Here is a 26,879-nt window from a genome sequence, read left to right as displayed (position 1 = left end):
AATTAGTTGTGTTCACTCAAGTGTTAAGCGTAGAGCTCTGACAGAACACAGACGTGCCTATTACTCCTTCCTGTGCATTATTTATTGTTGCACTTCTCTGTGACTGGACCTGGGTGAATATTTCATGCAACTTATTTGGCTCTTGTAATGGCTTTGACTTAAGTCTGACTCCCAGGTCCTTGACAAGGGCCCTTGCTGAATGCTCCACTGACCTTCCTCCCTTCTGAGGCGTGGAGCTCTTGACTCAGGGGATACAAGAGATCTCACTCCAATCGCAGGGGCCGGCGTTCTTGCGAAACATTTTGTCTAAGTCCTTGTGATATATATTAGTTTCTGTGTGTCTTCACTTTGGTTACAATGTGAAGACAGACAATTTTACTGCTCTGTGGCTGTCGGCTGGCTGCAAGACTTTGGTGCAGATTAAAACGTGAAGGCTCTGACTAACAAGTAATTTTCTCTGCCAGCGGATGAACTCCACTTACTTTTGGTAATCCCTTGACTCCGTACTCTAACATCACTATAAGGCGACTGTCTTGGAAGTGTGCTTTAATCCCTCTTTAAAAGTCTGTGTTAGATACGACTTGTTAAATTAAGTTGTCTGAGAAAATACATCTTTCAAATGCAGTGGCCGTTACACATACTCTATATGTATACAGTGGGACCTCGGTTTTTGAATTTATCGTTCCCGAAGGCTATTCATGAACCGAAAATGTTCTGAGGAGTTGTGTTTGCGCAATATTTGTTTAGCCTTCTCACAGATTATTGTCTGCGAAATACTGTCATCGGCCAACTGCTCTTCATGGATCTAAATCAGTAGCACTTTTTCCTCTCCTCTGTAATGTCTGAGATCTTTGCTTGGTGATCACAGTCACTCCTTTGGCAACTTTAGCTTCTTTTTTTGCTTCCTTGTTCTTAATGATGGTACAAATTGACAACTTTGCTAAGCCATACCGTAAACCAAATCTGAGACACGAGCGCTATTCTCATTCTTTTGTATAACAGTTTTTCGCTTTTATTGTTGTTCTTACTCCTTTTCTTTCCCATGATGATTTATGAAAATAAAAAAAATAGAAGAAATAGCACAACGCAAGTAATACCAGCAAAATCAGACAACAGTTCTTAGGGTGTATATCCAGAGCGAAGACTGATGCCACACTCAGCTATGGTACGACAACCTGGGCAATTGTTGTTTAAAAATTATGTTCGAACCAGCTTGTTCTAATCGCTGGACATGTGAGGCGTTCAACAACTGAGGTTTCATTGTATATATACATATACTGTATAATGGGTATGTTATATATGTATGTATGCATATACATATATTTACATATATATCATCCACAGTAAATGTGTCTGCAACTCACATGCAATCCACAATGACAGTCAAAGATACAGCTTCAGCTGAAGTTAGAAATGCTTTGGGGTCCAAACTACAGTCATTCATCCTTTGGAAATCTGGCAGGGGCTTTCCATCATAATCCAGCTGTAGGTGTGCCTTCCAGTGTATCATGTCTCATCTTACAACATGTGCCTCCAGCTAATGAAAAAAAAAATGATGTGGAGAGACGTCACAAGGATGGTCACGTTGGAAGAATGTGCAAAAAAAAAAAAAAAAAAAAACTCAAATTAAAACATAAGCCCCGTCCACTTTTTTCCAGATCTCTTGTACTGTATGTCTTTTATGTATTCTAAAAAAACTGAAAGTACTTTATTGTTGTTATCCATCCATTTATCCAACCATCCAAAGGAGCATTTCTAATTTAATTTGTAGTTCTCCTTCTGAAGGGCAGCCAGGAAGCATTGCATGCTTATAGTTGCCATTAAAGAAAAGTCTCTCCCTTAAGTCACTGATAGGTCCATCCAAACTGACTCATAAGGAGATCATTGACATTTCACTGAGAGAACTGACACGACACTTAACATTGAATGTGGTATTTTGAGGTACTCAGTAGATTCAGTAATGTATCATAGAGAGGCATTTTTGTCCCACATAGTACTAAGGTAAACTACAAACCAGAGTTAATGCTGCCTGTATCAGCATTAAATATAAATATCTCTCTATGTCCCACATAGTACTAAGGTAAACTATAAACCAGAGTTAATGTTGCCTGTATCAGCATTAAATATAAATATGCTTTTGTTCCATTTGATTATGAGCAATGATGTTGGAGTAATTATTCAACAAAAACCAATCAATATGAACCCTTTTGTGAATTTCTCAACTGTGGGACAAATATAGCACTTATTTTATGTCCGTTCTATTCCACAGGGTTTACATTTGTCATACCATGCCAGACTTATCTTTCTGTCCTGATTATCTCGTCTAGAGAGATCCAGTTTACCAGCTACAGTCATGCCATTTGCAGCTCTGAAAAACGTGGAGTAACCATGTCACTGCTTTAAAATCAAATCGTACTGACAGATATTAGAAAGTGTTGTCACAACCATGTGCAGCAAAATAATAATAATTAAAAAAAACGTGCCTTGTACTGGATTAGTGTTCTTTCATTATTTTTAATACATTTATAAAATTAAAAAAGAGATTTATGCTGACACATTTGAAATATTTTTTAATGATTTCCTAAAATAAACTAAAGTACAAAATATTAAAATCTAATTGTATTTTTTTAATTCAATGTATTAACATAATTTTATTCTGTCTGCAACAACACTATGAAAAAGAGAAAATATTGTTTTTTCCAGATGAGGACTTAATTACAAGCATAGTCAATCAGTTACCACAACAACTTCCCTCCATTGAAATGTCTTTAACTGTTTCTCACCTGCGACCTCCCTTCTCTTCTTCTTCTGTTCTGTCCATTTTGCTTTGCAATCAAGTTGTTGTTTGCTTTTTATTGAGATTTGTATTTGCTGTGAGCTTTTGGGCCACTGTAGCCAAAGAAAACTGAAACCTAAAAATCTAGCGTTAGAAAATTGTGTCTTGATGTTTACGTCAAGTGTGCTTGATTGGCCGGCCCTAGATCAGGATTTGGCTGCTGTGTAGAACTGTCCCACCTGTTATAAAAATACTGTGGAGAGGCAGACCTAGGGGAAACTTAGTCAATAAAATAAACAAGACAAAAAAGCACCTGCAACGAAGTGCAGCCTCAGTTTTGTAAGCAAGAATTTGCTTTGGATGTGTCCCGCAAAATACATTTTTATTTATGTCACATTGGTGGAACTATACTTGTAGGATAAATCAAGTCTCATACAGCTAAATTATTTGGCAGATGTTATTTGGTAGATTCTTTAGGATCCCTGCACTCAACAGCTGAACTAGTCCATGAGGCTCTACCTAATGATCTTTTATTGTTTCTGCTGTGACAGAATCATTTATTTTCCTAATCCCAGGACAAGGTCAAGATTATCATCCAATGTTTTCTCGACATGATGCACCTGAGCTTCTTATCAGCTTCTGCCGACTCCAGTTAACAGGCACACAAACCTATACACACACACACACACCCAAATAAGCTGCACGTCACACTGCTTCATTGGTGCAACACTAGTTTAGCTCTGTTGACTTTCATTAACACAATCATTAACTTTTACAAAGTCAATTTCCTGCCCGATTAATTAACTTATTCTCTCTTTTTTAGTCATTGCAATCTGAACCTAAAGGGAATGAAGTAACGGCTGCAACACAAATGGCAACAATTGCACAGACATTTTCGGATTAGTTTTCAATCACATGTGAGACCAAAAAGACTGGTTGGTAGAAGTTGTAGTCGAAAACCAAAGGATAGTGTGGGGACCTGTTGGTGTCACATGGTGCACACTTTATTCACATGGGGGAAAGACCTGTAACCGCTCCAACTGAAAGAAGTGAAATTAGATTAACTTGTGCGATCTGTCATCACTCTGATTGACTCTTGAAGGGCATGAATAAAATTACTACTCAGTCCCTTCCTTTAGCTAACACACGTCCCTACCGTCTATCTTCATAACCTACTATTGCCGTCTTCCCATCAGATGTGGCCGGTGGGAAATACAGATCCCTTTCACGCCAATCCTCCCTCCCTCCCTCCCTCATCCTAATGGGTGGTGTTTCCATGGCAACAAGAGGAGAGATGTCAGAAAGCGACGGGAATCGCAGTAATTATTACTGATCTTAGAGAAATGTACAGGAAGAGGGGAGACATTGTCGAAGACGGCAACTCAGACAATGAGATCCAAAAAGAATCACTTTCTGTGATTCCTTGTCTTTGCAGTGAAGTCACTTCATCTCCCAAAATCTAAAACCACGTGTTCCCAATCATGTAAGGATTCCATTTGAGCAGTAGATGACTAGCATCAGCTGTGGACTGACAGTACAGTGTGATGCTCAATAGAAGTGAAAATCACTGAATAACAGCCTGATCAAATACTCATTCTGTTTTCAGACACTTCTTCTGTGACTTCTGCATAAACTACGACCAACGTGACTGTGGTCTGACTCATTGAAAGCCCCCCTCCCCCTCCATGTACACTGGAATCTAGACCCAAATAACTTCTTATTCTAGATTAAATACACTACCTCTATGAGTGGTAGGAGGTGAGAAATGTCTGTTCTGTTTAAAATACAATTTAACAGCTGAAAAAAAAAAAGACTGAGCAGTGCTGTGGCAGATGGTTGTAAAAGACAAAAAAGGGGACATATATCAGTAAAACTAATTTGCAAAATTGGCAGTTCATCTGAGCAAGTCTGTGAACCCATAAGCCTCAAGTGGTATAAACTTCACTTAGAGGAACAGATGGTTGCAGAGACTAAAGCAAAATGTTATGAGAGATGTCATACTTTAAAAGTGTTAAACACATTTCAGTACAGTTTTACTTATTTATCATAAAGTCTAAATGTAACAACCCAGCCTCCACCTGCTGGATTGTATTTGGTCATTTTTATTAATCCAAGAATCACAGGCAGCACTGAACCTTTAACATGAAAAAACCTCCATGTTAATTTATGCTATGTGACAGCAGTGAATGTTTGCTCACTTCGTTAAAAGATGAGACATATTTTGTGGTTTTAAAATAATCCTTTAATTGTGTCTAGTTGTTTGTATGTAACATTTTACATGTGAAATCAGAGCCTTTCATGGGTAGTTAAAAAAAAACTCTTTGACAAGATGTTTGCAGCTGCATCATCAAACATTTTAAAATGCCACCAATACACTTTGCCCTGTGTATTTATGCTTTTAGTCCAAATTATGAGAGCTCGCTCTCATTGATTTGCCTTCACGTTTGAATGTGTGTGTTATTGATGGTAGGGTTGTTTTACTTTCAGTTCATTTTTGATGTACTTTAACTACTTTACTTTGAAGAAAGATTAGCAAAATTAAACTCTCTCCAAAGGTCACACAGCTCACAACTGTACAGAAAGTGATCAGAGCTTTTATGCTCTTCGGCATTTTGTCACTTGAACTGCTATTTCCATTTATCAGTTTAACAGTGTTGTCAATAACAACATAAATATTGTCCTGTAACTGAACAAATCCTACAGTAAGTCTAGCTCTTGTCCCAACTGCTGATATTGTTGACCTAGTTGAATAAACTACCCATGAGGCCAATGAGACCCTGAACTTAAGGAGGAGAGCAAACAACCCTCTTACAGAGCTTTGAGTCTCTGGACATTGATCCCAATACTGGTCATTGTCAGTGCCTATCTCATTGATGGGGTCTTATCTTTAAGCCAAGAAAGCTGATCTGACCTAGTATTGTGTTTTAGTTCAACATAATTTGTTCCGGTATACTGTATATATATATATTTATATATATATATATATATATGTTATGTATATATTGTGTTATTTTAATTGAAAACACTTACTATAACACTTGGGTCCAACCCTGACCAGATTATTTTAATTAAATGAATTTTAAATAATAAATAATGAAATTATTTTTAAATAGGTTGCCCTATTTTCCATGTTGAAGTGGGATTCAGAATTGCTTAAAGGCAATGGCTTTATCCAATAGCAAAAGAGTGACAAACATGGGCATTTTGACCTGTAAAAAAGGTGTTAAGGACCAGAACATTGTGCATCATCAGGGGCACCTGCTTGTGCTTCATTTTCCAATCATAACATTCCTTGCGTAACATGATAATTTTTCTAAAAGGGAACATTTTGCTCCCTGTGAACTTCACAAATACCTGGTGGCAGGTGGAAAAAAGTGAGAAAGACAGATGCCCTTGTTCTGTCTCCAGGATTATGGAGCCAGTTGGGAGTGGGTTGGTGGGTGTGTGGGTGCGTGGGTATAGGGGCTGTATGCATATGTATTCACACACATGAACACGGCAGAGTGAGAGAGAAAAAAAAAATCTTGCATGTGCACAGAGAAGTGATAATGAGGACACAGTTTTAGCCCCTGAAAACATGGCCCACTTAGCCTCGCCACAGGTAGCAAGATGCTAAGAGCCATGCATGCTGGCCAGAATTGTTGAGGAATAAAAAATTCTGTGAAATTGACGGAAGGTGGCACGGTCACTGCAGTTCAGTCTGAGCTAAAGAAAAATCCAAGGTATGACTGAAAGCCTTCCCAGCATGCCTACTGACTATAAGAAAGCCTTTCTTCTCAGGGAAAAACTAAGCCAGAGAAGATATGGCTTCCAAAAACTCCGGTCTTGCAAAAGCACAGCTGTAAGATCATTTAATTCACAGCCTTTTTAACTTGAGCACAAAGCAAAGCCCAATTTAGACTCACTCCTTTTAAGTAACCATATTTCCAAAATATGCCAAGGAGCTCTGCAGCTTCTTCAATGATCAAAGGCAGAGCTTCTGCGGAGGCTGGAACTATCTGACTAAGTGGGTGAGTCGGTAACGTTAGGGAGTAGCCATTTGCTTCCTTTACACCACATCAAACAATGAAACCAACCTGCATCATGAAAATCAAGTAATTGCCGTGGTTGTTTTACTGATAAACATATTCTGTGTGGGTGCAAGGTCCCAGGTTCACTGTTGTCACTTAATGGTGATTTCAAAGGGAAATTGGACAGCTATATATATACGTATATATATATATATATATATAATATATGTGTGTGTGTGTGTGTGTGTTACTCTATCTATCTATCTATCTATCTATCTATCTATCTATCTATCTATCTATCTATATGTTTTTTTCCCCCTCTATTTTTCTTTGATTTTTTCCAACCTGACCCCACTCAACATATGACTGGTTAGGACACATAAAGATGTTTGTGCAGTAGTTTGGCCAGCCAAAGACTTCACATGTTAACATGAATTATGGTGATCCAACAACAGGATGGACACTAAGCTTATCAACATAAACACACTGAACGAGTGATTCCCTGGTACTTTCTGTGGATGCCAAATGTAATTTGCAGGAGTGTAATTATTTTGAAGAAGTCTGCACACTAGAACTGTTTATTATGTGTTTACCGTGTCACTCTTCCAAAGAGTAAACCTTGTTATTTTTTTTTTCTAAACAAAAACAGTCTTTGTCCCTCACTTATCTTCTCACAGCCTCACTTCAAAACACCTTCATCCTCAGACTGTCAAAAACAAACATTTGAATTCCAGCATGTTCTACATTGCTGCAAATCCGACTTGGCCTTTAGTGCTTCGCACATTCTGTGGATTATGTTGGTTACTGGAGCATTGTGAGGAAATGACACGCTTTTTTCTCTTGTATTTAAATCAAGATCACTGCAACTGTTTCTCATGCACTGACAAATGTCCTTGAAGGTAAAAATAGCTGCGCTCTCTCGTTTGTACCCGTCGTCCTACACGGCTCCTTCATCCTGTAACAAGCTTGAGCGAAACAAGCCTCCATAATGAAATCATAATGCTTTTAAATGAAGAAAGTCGGAGCCATTACGTGCAGTCAAATTACATCTATTAACCTGAAGCAATGAGGATTAATTGCCATACAGGTGAAACTTTGCTCCTGCACGTGTGTTTCCACACACACACAGATGCATCTGCACCCAGATTGGGTAGGGTGTGGTGATTAGTCATGCCGATTAGAAGGGAAACAAAAAAGAAAAACTTAATGGTTTCTTAATTTTGACCTTGGCCAACAGTGTAATTATACATATCTTCCTAATGTGCAGAGGAAAATGATTAATATCAATTAAGACTCTCTGTCAATCTTTGCCTTTGATCCCTGTACGATTGGACGCATGTTGCCTTATATTTGCACTGTTTAATTAGTTTAGGGGAATCAGCAATGGTGCTCAGCTTAAATGAGGAGTTACATAAATTATTTAGTGACTCCGTGTTGCATTACTTGTATTTCATGTTTCCATTATTTTTTCTAGATCTTTGCACACTTGTGATTCCATGGTATCGATTACTCTAAATAAAGTATCAATACTAATTAATAAACTATAACTAATAAATACATCTTCTAGGGTAACTTACTAGATAAAGGCTTTTGTGCTACAACATTTCACCCACCCTCTCCCTGGTTATGTAGAATTGAACTGATCCATTCATGACAGGACCACTGACCAGCAGTGACTCCATGTGATCAAGTCCACTAGACGTCTTTGTCCCTTAATGGTAGAAGTTAAATTATTTGGGTTATATTATGTCAAAATAATGTCAAACATCAAACAAAGTGTCAACATAAGTATTGTTATCAAGAAAAAACTTGCGAAGAAAGTAATCAGTATCGTATCAAATCAAAAATTCTGCTAATGCCCATCACTATCGGCAACTCTTCATATACTGATCTTGAAGTATTACTGCAGTTTCAATGAAAGGTACTTTGCAGGTCTGACCATGGAACAGCTACAAATGAAAGCACGTCCTCAATCCTTACAAAAATAAGAAATAAAAAATCCCCCAGTGTGGGATCAATAAAGTTCAACCTTAACATGTTGCAGTAACTCTGCAGAATTACCAAATCAAGTACATAACACAGATTGCTACAGTCACATATACAGCGGGTGTTCAACAGCCTCGCCTTTATTCTGTGACACACTTGGGTGGAAAAGCATTTCATCTGCTAAATAAAGTGAAAGGCTGTCACAACACACGGGCGTAATGGGGAGTGATGGGTGGCTGCCTCTTCCACCTCCCCTTTCAGATAACATGGGACCAAATATAATTACTCCTCCTGTCAACATCATAGCATCCATCACTTACTGCTGTCACTCGCTAAAGGGTCTCTGGCAGGGCGTTTTGGTGAAACAAAACACGTGCTTGTGCACACGAGTGCATGTTTGACAAATTTCTATGGAGTTATTTGTATAAAAGTTTGTGTGTATGTGTTTGTGGGTTTGCATGTCTTTAAATGGAGAGCCCGTTGTGCAAAACCACAAAGGTAATGGTTGTTCTGTTATTTTTTTAGAATATTGTTTAGAATATTGTTATTGTTTAGAATTTAGATTTGAAATGATAGACAATGAAATATCAACAAAATCGCAACCAATGTTGCTGGGATAACTACCAACTGGCCAACTTCTGTTCATTCACCCCTTGTTATTTTCCTTTTTTTTTATTACTTATTTTATTTTATTTTTTGCTAGTTTTACATTAACAATTAGGTATGGCTCGATACAGATTTTTCATGTCTGACTGCAACTTGGAGTATCTGCTGGTACCGGTATCAATCTGATACTTTCTTTTCCCGTGGGTTGCTATGCTGAGAGAATCTCTATTTCCAGCCTGTTTTACAAAGTTAGTTGAGCATATGTGCTTATCAGATCGGACGAGCTATAGTCATTTGTTACGATGTTTGATCTTAAAATTTTGACCAGTATCGGACCAACACCGATCCTGAGATCGAGCCTTTCATTATACAAAATAGACCTATTGGTGTGTGTGTTCAGTGCAGAAAAATCAAAAAGGAACAAATCTGTTCTTGCCTAGTCTAATGTAACATGTTAGTGGTTGTTGTGAAGACTGGTAGAATCTGTTCAAACTGTTAGGGCGTTCTGTTTCCTCTTCCTGTCTTGTCTGCTGGGTGGAGTTAGCGGGATCACATTCACCTGTCTTTGTCTTTAGTCTCACTCGTGTGACCTGCTGCCCTGGGTATATGTACCTCGCTTCCTCACTCTGTGTCTTTGTGGGATCATTGATTGAGTCAGTTTGTGTACTGTTCTGTTTGCTGTTCGTGGTCTGTGTTGGAGAAGACCATGTGTTGGAGAAGAGTTTTTGTTGTTTTTTGCAATTTGGAAATAAACCTGCTTCATCTGAAGAGAGTCTCCCTAGTGCTGCATTTGGGTCCTGTAACACAATCAACTCTCACAACATTTTTGGAGGTGAACAGCTCCAACAATCTTAGTTAGAAGATTGGATTTGAATAAAAACAGAACAGAACAGACTGCCGGGATTGCTTCAAGTTTGCCAGTCACCCTGAAATATGTAGTGGTAGAGAACAGATGGATAGATTGATGAATGAATAAATCTACCAAGTAGCTCTTAAGAATGTTGTGGACAATTTAATTTAAAGCTTTAAGAATAAAAATATAAATAATATTGGCTAATTTTCAGCTAACACAAATAGTCTGGAATATTCTGTAAATGTGGCGTCAGTACATTTGTGTATTAATTTCATAGTTGTCAAAGTCTTCACAAACAACCATCATATATATAATTCAATTTAATAATGCTAGAGACATAGTCTGGCCAGCCTTAGCTTCCTGCTTGAATGTATTTATACACAGTAAATGTACCATTACATACTTAGCAGTTAATAAACACTGACATGCCAACATAATTAGATAGGATGTGATGTTTTACAGTCTGTTGGGCTTCAAGTCCATCACACATCTGTTTGCATTACTTTAACAGCATTAATCACGACAGTGAGCAGTACTTACAGTAAATCTCACCACCAGCTTCTAGGTCTTCTCAGTAAATCTACTACTTGGTACTGTGGTAATATACCAGCTATTGTCTTCATTCTTAATGTGACTTGGTGTCCCTGGTGTGTAAGTAGAACATTTTTCTCCGGGTTTTTTATTGGTTACTTAGAAATGTTGTTTTGGACCTTTTTCTGCATGCTTTTTCTTATTATTATTATTTTTATTATTATTTATTATTATTATTATTATTTTTTACATTAATCTAAAATAATAAGGTATAACCATTTTAGGAAGTTTGTTATAAAAAAGGAATTGAAGAGTCAGAGTTGAGAGCACTGACCAAACCATTATAACAGACTCACACACTGACACACAAAGTGATCTGGTGATAAGAAAATGTAACTCTTCAGTGCTGACAACAAACTTGGCTCCTTGACTTTTTCCTGTTCCTTCTATTCTCCTCTGTTGTGGTTTCGTGATGTTTCATCAGGACAACATACACCATGTTACTGCACTCCTGTACCGATCAACTTTACTGTGTTAAGAAACATACAATTCTATTATTGTGCTAACCTGCCCAACCCAAATAGCTATTTTTTTACCTAAATATTATTCCTTTATGCAGATGACATTGTATTCAGATTACATAATGTCATTCCTTTACAGCTAAATAAACAAATCAAAACTAAAAACAATTGTCAACATCAGTTGTTATCACTTTGACTCTGGCCTTTTGTCACAAATGAGGCTGGTTACTTACTCCAGGCTTTATGACCATCCTCCATCTCTCTGAGCAATTTAAAGCAACCAAGAGAACAGAGCAATTATATGTGTCTTTCTCCTGGCTGTAGAAATGAAGGATTGACTCATCTGCACCCTCTCAGGGGGACCATATCTGTCTGGGCAGAGGGCAACATCTCACCAATTGTCACCTTTCCTCCCGTGTCAATATTTCTTGCTAAGCTGTTTTTTGCTGAACTTTGTAAGGACAACCAGTTTAGTTTTGTGAATGTCTTTGCTCCGATGTATTCAAACAAAGTTTACAAATTGTGACCGTGAAACTGTAGTAATCAGTAAAGTGCAGACAGATAAATAACGAGCTTCCTTAAAAAGAATGAAAGAAAGAATGAATAAAGGAGGTCTCTGCCACTTCATTACATACTGGGTCCTAAAAAGGAACCTCGCTTTTTAGGAATACATCTGTTTTTACCTTTTAAGAAGTAAAGCATTCTTTAAATGTGATAGAAACTTGCTCATAAATTTGAGGGCAGCAGTTTAGACATTGTCATATTCCTCATTTATGCATTGAATTGAATAGCCATAATTTATTAATTCAGCCGTTCTGCACATTTTGAGATTTGCATGCAAATGAGGTGCAGAGGTTCTGAGCTGTGGAGCACAACCGCCCGTGGCAGCCGTGAGACACTGTAGCAGGTAACAAGACAAGGAGCAACTGTTGTCTTCAATACAACAGAAATTAGCTTTGCAGCCATAAATCCTGTGCACAACTGTTATTATTATTATTATTTTGGTTTTGGTTCTTGAGATTATTTGGAGATTGAAAATACATGAAACCATTATAGAAACATGACGGACAACCAAAAATTGTCCGCTCTGCCTTTAAGGGCTGTAAAAAAATCCACAGCACATTGCCTTTATATGAACTGCAGATGGCTCAAAACTTGTGGAGGCAAAGATAAAGTGATCGGCAGCTTTTATAACGTGCCCTAGCTCTGCCTGGAAAAAAGGGAGAGACAGAAAATCCTTAACCTCATTAGACACAGAGGATTCAACAGCTCTGTGGAAAATTGCTCAATCAGAACACACTTGTGCAGTTTTTTTTTCTATCTAAAAGCCTGATTTTTTGTAATAAATAGGCTTTTTAGCTATTTTGTTTGTTTGTTTGTTTATTTTTAGGGAGTGCTGAGACAATTTAAAAGCCAGCTATTTGTTCAGTGCTGAAGCGGTCGAGCGGCAAACAGAAAGTGTCTGCAAAATGCCCAGTGTACTAAATGTTATTTTTTTTATCGTTGTCATTCTGTGTAGCACAGCTTATTTAACTATCATGCAGCAGTTCACTCCTTCTTGTTATAGCACTTTCTCAACAAGTGCATTATTGTCTCTGAGATCTTGTCCCAGCCACAGAGCAGTGCATCAAATGCTCTGCTGCATATCCATCCATCGTCATAGAAGAGTTCCCACGTGGTTTTTCTCTCAGAGAAGAACCAACAGGGTGTGGTGCTTGTTTTTCTTCCTCATTTTTTTTCACTGACTTCATCTGTCCGCCCTGTCTTATCTTAAAGAAGACTCTCTAAGGGGGTGGCTGACCTTTGAGTTAGATGGTCGACAGCAAAGAAAGATTTCTTGGCACCTTTACCTGATGAGATGGAGAAGAGCGCAGATGCCATTTTCTGCACAAGCAAGCATCTGCACTCCACACCAGGGATGTTTTCCTTTCAATTAGTCCTAGCAATCAATGCAGGCTGTTTGGTAATCTGCTGTACTGTCAGCAGACTCAGGCGGCAGAAGCACAATAGGAGAAGACCAGAGAGAGAGGAGAGAATGGGTGAAAAGCAAAAGGCTCACACGTCTGTGAAAACAAATGATTTTAAGTAAATTGAATTTTTTTGCATTGATTGATCCTCCTTTCCTCTAGCTCTGTGTTGTGTAGAAAGTTTTTTGCGCCACATTGCAGGCCACTCTTAAACAAACCAATTTACTTTTTTCCCCAAGAGAACACAAAGTTAAAATTCCTTTCTCAAATGAATAGGAGAATATTCAGTTTTAATCTCTAGGTGAATCATCTTCTCCCTACTGTTGGTGTTACCCTTGCTGATAATTTGCTTGCGTTTCCTAGCCTGTGTTTTTTTATTCAGTTTATTGTGATGCATCAGTTTCTTTTTCAAGGTTCTTTCAACCATAAACTCCACATTAATGCAGATTTGGTAATTGCTCCCCCATGGACTTCTGCTAATTTAGAAGTAACAGCATTGAGATCAAATGCTTTCCTTACACTAATATAATGTACAACACAGTGTATATTTTTGTAAGCAATGCACTAGATCAAATAATGGAAATTAACCATTTTATCACCCTTTCGGGAATCCTCTTTGCAAACTTGGCTAATTGTACTTAACTATGGCGAACAAGAAGCGTCTGCATGATGTGCATGGAGAAAAGCTTTGAATTAACTATATTCTCAAGCAGAGTATATGTGGAAATTGCTGCCCGTGTCATTTGGAATGAATTAAAACAAAGACTGTGCTTAGGGTTGTTTATCAATCTTTGTAATTTTTCATGGTTTCCATTGAGATGAATGGGGTTTTGTACAGAAGCACTCCATATATATGTTCCATTTCCATGGTCCTTCTCGAGAGGGAAATCGTCCTTATTTGCATGACATGTAGGCAGCTTTCTGCAATGATGGAAATCTATTCCACTCGCTCTGGTGTAGAGCTACAACTGAATCAATTAAAGTAGGTGGTAGTGCTCAAGGGAGGCCTGGCTTGTTTGTCATGCTGCAAAAATTGCATTTTTTGTCATCCGCAGGCTTATAGCATGACCAAGCATCGCTCGTGCACACCTGTGAAGAAGTCCCACTTAGGTATGACTTAGTTGTGTATTCATTTTTCATGTTTTGCAGTGTTAGTCATGCTGTACCTACTTACGCTTGGCCGAAGATTTCATGCCGTTCAGAGCATTACTGCAGTGAGACAAGTAGGATCAGGCGGTTATTGTGGCCTCGGGCAAACATCTAGTTATGGACCCCTTGTGACTAAATCCACCCACTCAAAACTAAATATACACTCACCATCCACTTCCTTAGGTATTAGGCCTGCTCTATGAGGTGTCTGAGAAAGTCATTTGCTGCTTTATGCTTCAATGTTGTGCTACATGTTGAGAATACACACTGCTTCCTGACATGCTATGTTGTAATATGTCATGTATGTATTAATTTAGCAGCTGTTAGCTAAATCTACGTGGGTCTTCCATTGTGGCCCAGAACGCAGCTGCGCACCTGATTTTACACATTATATATATATTTTCATTATAGCTAGGAAATGCTTGTACGTAAGTGTCAGTGTGAAAAAAAAGATCTCACATAATAGCTGGTCTGGTTGCAAGAAACATGTCAAATTTAAATCACTTCAAACCACGTCACCAAAAAAGTTGCGACTTTTTCAACATCAAAATGTCCCAGAGATGTCAATAATTTAACTGACCCTCTGCTGAGATCCCACTTACTGGTCTTCTATTTTCAAATGGGTTCCAACATGGCTTTGATTAAATCCATTAGGCGTTAGAATCACGCATGAAACACGCAGCTCATTTTCTAGAATTTCTGAAAAGTTGTTCAAATCTTTTGGGGCATTCTGAAGAGACTGTGAATATGTAGATGTCAATCTTTTGTAAAAACATTTCAGAGCATGGTAATTCTGGTGCTTTGAACATTAGCTGTGTACTTTTGGGAGATCACTGGGATTTTTTTTTTTGGCAAAAATATAAACCTCTAAAAAGTTTTAAAAACAGAAAACCACAGGAGGATTTGGTGTGAAATAAGTTAATCTTTCTAAACTACATTGATCTCACATTGGGGAAATTGTTTAACCAGAAGATCTGCTGCAACAGGCTGCTCAATGGGAGGCACCAAGTATGTGGTTCCTCTGGGCCCAAACTTAGGACCTTCTGCAGGATTACCTGCAGGATTACCTGCAGGATTACCTGCAGGATTACCTGCAGGTGAAACATGTATTTCCGTTTACAATTATTACATGCCAGGTTTTTAAGAGTCAACATCATTCAAAGATATTTGGCTAAAACAGTGTAAAATAATTTATCAACAGCAGACATTGTGATGTTTATTCATTAAATATCATAATTTAATCTGTTGGAAATGGTTGACCATTTTCATTTTAATCATATGGAGACTGTAATTCTGCAAAAAGGGCAAAAAATTCTAAAGACTAAAATAAATTGTCTATAAATACATTTGTAAAATGAATTACATCTGGTTGAGATGAATCCCATTGTTTTTATCAGTACAAATTACCTTTAGACTTTTTCCTTGCTTGATATTTTATGCGGAGGAGCTTTTGGTATAGATTGCATCTCCTTGTTCATATGCTAGTCATTTTTCTCATGCCACCAGGTCAAATGAAGGTCTTCTGCTCATAGAGACAATTCTCCTCTCCTCCTCTCTCCTTTTCTCTTGTTTATGGCAACTCTGCTTCCCAAACAGTGCAGTCTTAGCACTCTCCTCTGATATCCTGTCTTTGACAGGAAATAAGGCAGGCATTACATTACGTCTTCATGTTTTATGGTCCCTGAGTTGATGTGAAGGTAATTTGTGGTTCAAAATACATCAGAAGGTAGCTGCCCTCCTCTATTCTCTCTATCCACAAAAGAATCAAAGTGACATGAATTCATAAGCGGCACTCCAGCTTCTTCCATCTGCAAAGGGAAACACACATTCATAGCCAGCACAGTCGGGATAAATGAGGTTGTCAGTGGTTGTCTGAGGTTAATCTCCCTCATTTTAAAAAAAGGTTTTGGCTTTGTGACTTGAAAACAAAACCTACCTGAGAGAGGCATTAGGTTATTTCTTGTAAAATGGACATCCCTGGGAGATTTTAATTTTTTTTTTTATGCCAACAGTAAATTTGGAAGTGTGTTGTATTTGAAAAAGGATTTCACTCCTACCTTGAAGCTAAAAGTAAAAGCTAACCAGTGATGTCCAAGAACAAAAAGAAGACTAGAGGCAGAAATAGGTACGAGATATTTCTAAACTGAGATTCAGACCTGAAAACATGCATTCTGGTAGGAAATAGGTTGTGTTTAGAATGATATTCAGCCATTATGGAAATATAAGGACTGCATGTAAGTTAGCAAGTGCACTACAGCATTATTCCTGAGAAGAGTTAGTCGGGGTCAGTGCATTCTTTCGTTGTATCTGCAAACTAATAATTTTAAAAAAATAATCATTTGTTTTCTTACTGGAATTCAATCATTTCTATTACACCTTGGCCATAAGGCAGTTCCACAGTTGTCCTAATTACGCAAGATTATATATAGTAACACTGTAAAACCAGTTCAATGAAACCAGTGAAAGAGAATGAGTGATTCTACGTATACAGAAGGAGCGGGGGATTTTGGCTTGCTCAATACACCACAGCACACCAAATGGGATTGGAACCTGCCAATGTCTGACAACGAGAGCTATCCTTTTATCACTAGGCCATTGACTGACTGTCACACTGTTGGTAATAACCAACCAGAACAGAGGCTCAGGGCATACCTTAAGAGAGGCAGGTCTTAGTGGCTGTGGTCCGGTAGGTAGTGTTGTTGTCTTACAACCTGTGGTCGATTCCCATCTAGGTATTGCACATATCACCATATTACACATTATCAGTAGCTGTTAACTGCTTCCAGTCACCAGAAACTGACTAACATTAACTGCAAAGCCTCCCAATCCTGTATAGTGGAAATCGAAGAGGTCTCCTGACGATGTAACTGACACTGTATGGTACACAGCAGGTGTAATATACACCAAGCCACTTGTCAAATGTGAGCAGTGTGTTCATCACAGCTACAGTATTTTCCAAGTAATACTTCAGTGGTGAGTGGGTGTTGGAGGCAACTGGGGGAGAAGGTGGCTGACATGATGCGAAAACACAGGGTATCCCCAGGATAATCTACAATGACAGACTAACAGGAACAGTACATCCTCCATATCCTACCTGCATTATTTAGATTACAGGTTCAGAGAAAGTGCAGTAGTTGTGTTGATATTTTTGCCTCCCGGGTCTTTCCTGTTGTTGCCAGAATCTGACTCTTACTCCGGCGGACAGATCAGTAGATATCATACATCCCAGAGTGGGGGATGACGTGCAGTAAAGTTTGCCTCTGTTTGTGAAAGATGTGATGAGTCAAAGCTGGAGTTCAACTCTCACCAGTACATGCTGTTGTATCACCTGGTTTCATTGACTTAATTATCAATTACAAAAGCCCATGACATTAAACGGCAGTGAAGAGCTCCTTTAGTGGGATCATAAGAAACTCACTTTCAAACATGGCCTGACTCATCAGGCACATTATTGCCTCTATGTAATAAAACAGAGTCCACTCACTTGCTGTTTTATTGCATGGAGTCATAGGTGGTGCTGTTCTCTTAGGGCCTCATTGAACTGCTGCAGGTTGGCTGGGATAATTAGACCAAATTAACACATGTCTCATCTGTTTGTGTGTTGACAGTGTTTTAATGAAGTGCTACGATTTTTAGAGGCAAGATTTCAGTGTTTCTCATCCATGACTGTAACTGAAAAGAAAACCACTAAGAATTTGGACTTTAGAGCATAGTGCGTCGGTAGGCTGGCTACAATATATACTGTATACGCCCTTCAGGACACAGAGAAAAGTTCTCCTCCTCTCCTTATCTACCTAACCCATTACATGTTTCTATGTAGAAAAATTGTAAATGTACTTGCTGTATAAGGTTTCAAGATGTTCCAGCACACCATAAACAGTATTAGATATCATTTAATAAGTTTAAATTTGGTGCCAGACACCAAGAAGCTTAAAAATTGTTTATTCATATTTGTTATTTACTGCGTTGTTTGGCCATACAATTTGTGTGAAAGGGCAGATTTACAGAAGAATTTTTGTCTCAGCAAAATAAATATGAAGTTTTAATTTCCTCTTACAAAGGAATAATATAAAGTATGTCTATATACCTTTCTATATATAGTATGCACCTTATGACTAGTACCTGTGGATTCTGCCTTGTTTCTGTCTTTATCATAACAAAAGTTGGGTTTCTTTTTTCCCCCCAACATTTTTTTCATGCCTCTATTCATATCCATGTGGGTGATGAAATATTCTATTTATATGTGAAACTCGTATCACATTCTGCCCCCAGCTCTGTCTCCTCTTCAGTCAGTCATCGACCAAAACCCCATGTGAATTGCTTTCATACAATTTCAAACCAAATAGTCACTTCACAGAAGCAGCAGTCATTTCAGGCCATGAGTCATGAAGACGTGCTGTAATGTCTTTTCATTTGCTGTCTTTTTGGTAGGAAATCAGCGGACCTCCCGACTGTAACACAAACTCTGCTTCAAAGGACGGATGTTTTAGGCGGAGGGCCGCTTAGAAGAACATAATGTTGTGTTTTTGTCTCAACCTTATCAGCAGAGGCGCAAAATGATCTAATTATTATAGCTTTATATCTCCCTAATTGTTGAAAATCAGCACAAGTTCACTCTTTCGGTTCATCAGGTATCCTCCCAGAAAGTATTGTACTGATGAATACGTTTGAAAGGTTTTTTTTTTTTTTTAAGTCTCAGTTCCACTTGGCAGTATTGAATCAGATGTAATTTTGTGGGCATTGTTGTCCTAGAACAGACCATGTAGGCAAAAAGTAGAGCAAACTGATCACCTGATCCCCCAGGCGTCAACTGTGAAGCGCTTAATGTCTGATCTATAGATCGACACCCTTTCCTGCTGTAGTTCTGCTCTGTAGCTCAAACTTCCCCTAATATTTGTTGAGTTCAATCAAAAAGTTTGTATTACTCCCACGGTGTGAGGGCAGGAACTTTCTAAGTGGTTATTCCTAGAGTGTCCTGCCCCATGTGTCTGTCATTCAATAAAATGTGTACTTCCAACCACTTTCTATGTTTTAGGGGACAGCTGGTGCTTGTTCCCTGGTGGCCACAGTGATAAAGTCAGCTTCCACCGTGTAACTCTTTAGTCACACAGGCCCTCTATAGGTCCCTGTGATCCCGTTTTGATTTCATCATTCAAACACTAATAAATTAATTCAAATTCAGATTCAGGAAACTCTTCCACTTCATGTATTGACTGTCAGCTGCGCTTCTTTAATACTTTGATTCTTACTCTAGGACTGACCGTGTTCTACCCTTATTTCCTTCATGTAGGCATCAGTATCTCAGTCAGATGGTCTTAGCAGCTGAGGTACAGCCCTAAACGCCTCCTTGATGTTTAAGTAGGCTGGGTACAGTTTGTTCTTTCTCTTCAGTTTCAAAATCCACACACTGAGGGGGGAGTAAGGGAGATGTGTTTTCGTGTTGGCCTAATTAGAATCCCCAGCTATAAAGAAAACGCCCTCTGGACGAATCATTTGCAAGTCACTGATGGATCGGTGTAGGACACCCAGGGCTTACTTGAGCGCTCAGAGTACATACTTGGTATTAACTGTAAAAACCTCCAGGCAAAGAGAAGACCCCGCCCCTTGACAGCTGAGTTTTCTTTCCCCATCTCCTGAGGAAACAAACTGCTCGAAGAATCCAAAGCTTCAGGGACTCTTCAGTGTGTTGCCTGCTCAAACCACATAGTGTAGTTTAAGTGCAGAGCAACATTTACTAGCTTAGCATCAACCTGGAGCACATCATTTCTGTGGTTGTAACATATTATTAGCCCATAAATGCTGGTTGACACCTGGAGTGATCACAGCTTTGGCTAAGTAACGTGCTGCAAAATTAGGTTGTTATATTTACAGCTTGAAAATACAAATTCAAGCATATTTTTTAACCTTATTTGAACGTTTGTATCAGGCCGTCGGGGTAAATTATTAAAATTCTCAATTTTATTGTGGAAAAAAAAAATAAAAAGAGTCAGCTTTAAACTGTGAATAAGAATTTAAACCCCTCGTAACACTTGATTTATTGACACTTGAAATAGCCTATTGTAGCAAAACAGTGTCAAACCAACAACAGTATAATGTAGAAATAATTTGAAATACATATCAAATAAATAAAAGCATAATAATAGATCATATGTCAGAAATGAATATTTAATTGGAAACTGCTTTGAAGTATTAACATCATAACAGTAGTAACATCAACTAACACAAGCAAACTTGATGTGTTTGACATTATTATTGGTATTAATAGTATTTTTGCAGATCAGGGCTTGCTCATTTCTAAAATAAAGAATTTACACACCTAGCGTGTGTTGACTGAACATCCCAGCTCTTGGAGTTAGCAACCCTAATGATCCTAAATTGTGTCAAAGTGATAAAACATCACATCAGGATATTAAAAACAAACCTTCCTTAAAATCATCTGCAAAATGTAGTTTGTGTTATTAGATGTATATCTTTATGCAGCACTGCTGTGTGTGTGTCATACCAAATTAATAGAGGAAATAAGCACTCGGGAGTCTACTGTAGTAAAGCCAGCTTTGGACTTTTGTGTGTTGAATCAGTTGATTCAGCATTGATTTAATTACATACAAACACACAATTGCCAGAAATGAATTAACTCTCTCCGGCATATTCACTCTTCCTAATCAGAGAGTTGGTAAAACAACCACTGTCTTATTATCGTCAATAAGCCCTCTGGTTGGACTCATTTTTCATCGTATATTAATTTCAAATAAGGTCATAATTTCATATTACTATTTTTGTTAGTATTAAAACAAGTGCAGTATCACCACTTCAGACAGAAATCCCACTGTGATAATGTCAGCTCAGTGTGTTGTTAATGTTGTGGATGATATTTCAACTGACATTTGGTGCAGTCTGACTCACAATGACATGTTTACATGTGAAAACAGAGTCATTTCTGCCCAGAAGGAGGGTAACCTCCTAAAAACAGTGTCATTTAAGGACTCGGTCAACTCTTTTGGTGATGTATGTTGTGAGTCAGCTGGCATATTAAAGGGGAATTACCTTGAAAGGTTTAGTCAAATGGGAACTGAAAATGTTCTGTATAATGAGATGAAAGAGATAATTCAGTGTTATGAATAAATGATAAGGCCCCAGCTTGGATTTTGAGTCTGCATGTTTATGAATTAATGTGATTTATTTATTTATTTATTTATTGAAGGCAACATGATTTACATCCCGTTCAATGGCCATTTTAGTCAGAGTCAGACAGCGTTTGACTGATATTCTCATATGTAATGGAGTTTGAAACTTGTAGATGATAAATGGATGTACTGATGTACTGATACGGTTTATGTTGCATGTTATTTCCTGATGGTGACATTTTATATAATGTTGCAAAATGTGCCTCTATATAAGTTAATTCATAAGAACATTCATAGGTCTGAGGAGCAAAACTGCAAGGTTTATTTAAAAAAAGTAACACAAAAATAGGCCATGAGATGAGTTCTTCCTTGACAGATTCATTGCCGCTCCAGCTGCTGCCAAGGCGATGAACAATGGCTTTGAACTAAAGTTAAAGTTAAAGTTCCCGCTTTGATTTTCAAAGTCTATCTCCTTCTCCAGTCAAACTCAATTCACCAGAGCATCTACTGTAATGGGAATACATCCAAGCTAGCCCTTTTCCTGAGGTTAAAGATTCCTGGTACAATTAGGACGTCAGTCCTGATTCCAGTGTTGACTTTAGTCCTAAATTTAAAATCACTACGCCTTGTTTTCTGTTTGGAATCAGCATAAAACAAGCATTGGCTCCAGTGGTAAACATATAGCTGTTGGTTTCCCCATGACTGTGTAAACATAACTGACACTGTAAACACAGTGATTGATGTAGTGGTGTTGTCAAGTTTGATACCCAGTCTCCTTGTAGAGGTCAGTGTTGCTGCCAATATTAATCCCGCGTATTGATCTTGGTGGATTCCTGGATGCTTCTTTTCCACTGACCTGAACATAGTAAAGGTTTGAAGGCCTTAAGATGTCTCTCTTTGGAGGTATTCTGGGCACGTCAAATGGATGAAAGACATTTTATGGCATATAAGGTGAGACTTAAGGATTTGAATCTCCTCTGGATCAAGTGGGATCATACTCTCCATCAAATGTATGTAAGTGGCGCTCTCCTTAAATATTAAAGTCTGGTTTTTATCTCAGCCAAGCTCAGTAGTTTTACTTCAGACAACTTTATAGGGCAGTTTAAAGTGGAGGAATACCACTGAGGGCAACGTATCACCAGGGTACAACCTTTGTTTGCCAGCACCAAACTTAGAGCGTGATTTCTTTCATCTACCACATAATCCAAAAACCAAAATAAATTAGCCATCAACTGACTGTTGGAAACGTCTTTGAAGTCTCAATAGAGTAATTATAACATACTGGAGCAAAGAAATATGGTTTATTCATTCTCAGTTTGACATTTTTGAAAAGAATAACTTAACACTGAGTATATATTTAGGATTTATTTATCAATTTCCATAAGACTAGATGTACAAAAGACAAACTGTTCACATAAAAAATTGCATAAGGACTTTTCATCCTTAGAAAATGATGATTAGTACATATTGCACATATGGTTTTGTTTTCATACATGCTGTAATATTACCTACCTTATTAGTATTTATTTTATTTATAAAAAAAAAGAAATTTCAAAGGAAACTCAAGGTTTAGCATCCGAGTGAAGAAACACACAATTGTCTCATTTTTAATTTTTTATTTTAACCTTTTATTAATATTAAATTACTTATTGTAATGATTTTCTCCCAATTGATATGTGTTGGAAAGTATATGATTTGAATAAGAATCTACTTCAATTTGCCTTTTTTGCATCTCCACTGTGAAGACAAAGATAGGGCTGGCTAAAATATAAAGATATGGATAGGATGAATAGAATAGGTTAAAAAACCCAGCGTAGTAATTTGTCTGTGTATACAATAGAGCCAGATGTATGGATAGCAAAATCAGAGTGGTTTCATTCATATAATAGACATAGGCCTGCAATAGAGGATTGGTAAGTTATACTTTAGAATTACATTGTGTTATATATAACTCTAACTATATTGAAATCAGCTTCGTCCAGTCACAATTGGAATTATGATTTAAACATATTTTGTTAAGCAAAAGATGCAGCTTGATGAGTTTTTTATTGTTTATTAAATCTCAATAAACCAACATTTATTGATATCTTTGAGAAAATCTATACTTTCTTGGCTGAGGGAATCTCTGTAAAGTCTAGAAGTTACCAGCTAGGGTTTGGTCTCAAGTTTTGTAAAATTCCTTGAAATAATTTTTTATTCAAGCTGCCTTTTTAGTCATCACTTTTATTTGGAAATATTGAATCATATTTTTCTATTTTGTGACATCTTGCAGATAATTTGCAGGTCACATAATGCGACTCAGCAACATGTCTGACCAGTAGGGGAACAGTTTGATGGGGTGTTTTTCCGCACGGTGGCCAGATGGAGTTTTTAAATCACTTTTAATTTCCTTATTGCTGTTTAAAAAGAGAGAGAGAGAGAGAGGGAGGAGGAAGACTGCGGGAGTCAGAGATATGGCAAAGTCAAGCCGGGCTGTCTGATAACATTTGTTGTGCTCAGCCACATGCACTTTTGGCACACTGAGAGATGAAAGCCTATTAACCGTCACCCGCTGGCGACATCAGTGTCACTGCAAACACACACTTGGTCTTGAGTGTTTCAAGGTCACATGTTTCTTTCCCTTCGTCTCAGTCTATTTCTCTTTCCTCTTTCTTCTCCTTCCTCACCTTTGCAATTTTCTCTGCAGTCGCGTCTTCACGACTTCAAACACACGCACACGCCGTCACACAAACATGCGGAATGATGATCGGCACTCACCTCCTCCTCCTTTCTGGACAAGGACACACACTAAAGCTGAGTCATTCAGAAATTAGCTGTCATCTGTGTCACCTCAGTATTCTAAGTGTGTGTGTGTGTGTGTGTCAGTTTCTTCGTGTTGTGCGTGAGCGGCACCTTGGGTTGGGAGAGAACTGTGGGAGGTTACTGTCAACGTGCTCAAGCTGCGCGTTGTGAGCAGAGGCACAGGACTTGATTTGATCATCATCATCAGACAGAGAGAACATGACTAATCGTCCCAGTATGTGTCTGTTCGAGTGTGAACAAAAGTCCTCCCTCATCTTCAGAGAACATACCTCGGTCCTACGCACTCGTAGCACACGAGTACTTGTTGAGTGCTGTTGTTGAGCAGAGTCAAAGATATTAAAGACCTTGTAGGTCAGCGTTCATCTAATAACCACCAGTGCAATCATATTAAACTATACCTGCCAGTCATTTCTACTGCATCGCAGGACGCTAGTCCACCAGTTATGGACCAGTAGTTATGGTCGGTACTGGGATTTTTGATTCGATTCAATACTGATGACTTTTTTGGCTATACCAATATTGATATACTACTACTAATACTTTGTCTGATATTTATTTGTAAATGTATGTCCTTCTAATCTAGTACCTAAAGAAACCTTATTTTCTGCCGTACCTGTGCGTTTATAGTTATGCGATACAACTTACATCACCATCAGAGTGTGTTGATACTTTTTATGTACCACAAACATGCCGTAATCTGTTACTAAAAATATCAAAATATTGAGGAAAAAAAAAGTAGCAGAGCTGGCTGGTCTCCACTCTCCCCAAGCAATTGTCCTGGTACGTGACTTGGCCGGCTACTCTTCTTCATTGTTCATTCTCCTCAGTGTCCTCAGTTTGTCTTTTGTTTGGACTTGAAGTAACTGCTCATCAGGATGTGGTATTGCGACCTTCTCAGGAGTAGTGTAAGTACTCTACACATTCCAGAGTGCTGGTAAAGTTCATTCTTCTCACAGGGCAGAGGGAAAGCTTCTGTTTGTCGTAAACAGTTGGGAGCCGGTTATTTGGCAGAGCTTAACCAAGCCAGGATAGATATCGGCTACCCTCTGTGGCTGCCAATTACATACTCTTTCACAGCTTGGGTGAATCACTGGTAGAATTTTATTCTAACAATGGTGCAGGACCAGCACACTTGAATCAAGAAACATGGCTTTAATTTTATTTTAGCACCATTCATTTGTGAAGGGGGAGGAGTTACAGGCTCAGTGTTGACAGACGAACTAAACTGCATCTTCACCTTCAGTTCAATGCAATTAAGAAATATCCCTTAACACAAGAGACACCAGCCGACCATCCTTTTTGTTATCCCCTCACATACGCGCACACACAAAGACACATCCTTTCCTATGAGCATCTGGCCAAAAGACAGGCCTATTAGCCCACAGGGCCTCGCGGTGCCAAAATTACAACTGCAGCATATGCCTGTGTAATAATTGCATTAATGTTGAACATGTCTCTCCAGGGGGCGACTGTGGTTGACAACTTGGGGAAGAAATTAAACCTTGTTCTCAAAAGCATGAAATTAGACTTTGGTAAATGCTGCATTGGAAGAAACCATGGCTAATGATCACTAACTACACGGTAATAGATGAAGTGTACTTTGCCAAAGTGCTGGATGTCTGAGCTTAAAAAGAGACCATTACCTGAAGCTTAGCACTTAATATCTCTTGAGTTAAGAGGTTGTGACTAGGTGGAAAAAGCCTTGGCTCTAAATCACAGCAACAACACCCTTTTCTGTAGTTTTCATGGCTGACAGTTATTTTGTTTTTCCATCGGTCTGGGTCGTCTGAGTGCATCACTCACAGCAAAGGGATATGAAATCTTTTGCATTGTGGATGTAAATTGTGGGACAATTTATCCGGGGTGTCCAGCGTTAGAGCGGGGGAATTATTGTCTGGCTGATGCTTGATGAGCTTGTTTTGACTGAACGGTTTTGAAAAACGAGGAATCCTGCTCTCTGTACTTTTTCCAACCCTCTCCTAATGATAGAGGCTTTAGTATTGTGAGATAGAAAGGAAGGAAGAGCAGGTTACAGCAGAGACGCTGACCCCCCTCCCATCCACCTCTCCCTCCCACCTTGTGAATTTCAAAATTGTTTTTGTGCCCTGCAGCTTGACATAATGAAGATTCAAGGTGTGCTGTGGATCGTGGCAATTTGTTCCGGAATACTTGCATGAGCAACACAACAAAATGTACAACAAACACCCCGGACACCAGGCATGCCTGTGCTCTCCATGTAATTTTTTACACACACCCTGTGTATACAGTATGGCGCTCATGCTCTCCTTTGCCTTGTGGACACTCATTAGGATGCAGAGAAGAAGGATAATGTGGTTTAAGCAATCAAGGAGCTGGCAAAGCCATTCCTCTGCTGAATTAAAGATTAGACCAAACACCTTGCGAGACCAGATTATAGGGCCATATGTGTATGTTGCCTGACGTAGCCACCGTGTGTGTGTACGCGTAGTATGTGTGTGTCAGTTGATATTTTCCACACATGTATGGCATTGATATGCAGTCGCCGGATGGGGATAAATACATTTGCATATTTTGC

At 38.5% G+C, this 26,879-nt stretch overlaps 1 long non-coding RNA gene across 2 annotated transcripts in view; it reads left to right on the top strand.

Moving 5' to 3' along the window:
* The window catches only part of LOC112488046 (uncharacterized), a 232,748-nt gene that overhangs the window by 81,192 nt on the left and 124,677 nt on the right, over positions 1 to 26,879 (top strand). The gene's annotated exons all lie outside the window — the stretch shown is intronic.

The sequence above is a fragment of the Cynoglossus semilaevis genome, chromosome 14 (genome assembly GCF_000523025.1).
Source record: "Cynoglossus semilaevis isolate Cse_v1.0 chromosome 14, Cse_v1.0, whole genome shotgun sequence".
Classification (NCBI taxonomy): Eukaryota; Metazoa; Chordata; class Actinopteri; order Pleuronectiformes; family Cynoglossidae; genus Cynoglossus; species Cynoglossus semilaevis.
This window is presented reverse-complemented; position numbering and strand designations above follow the sequence as displayed.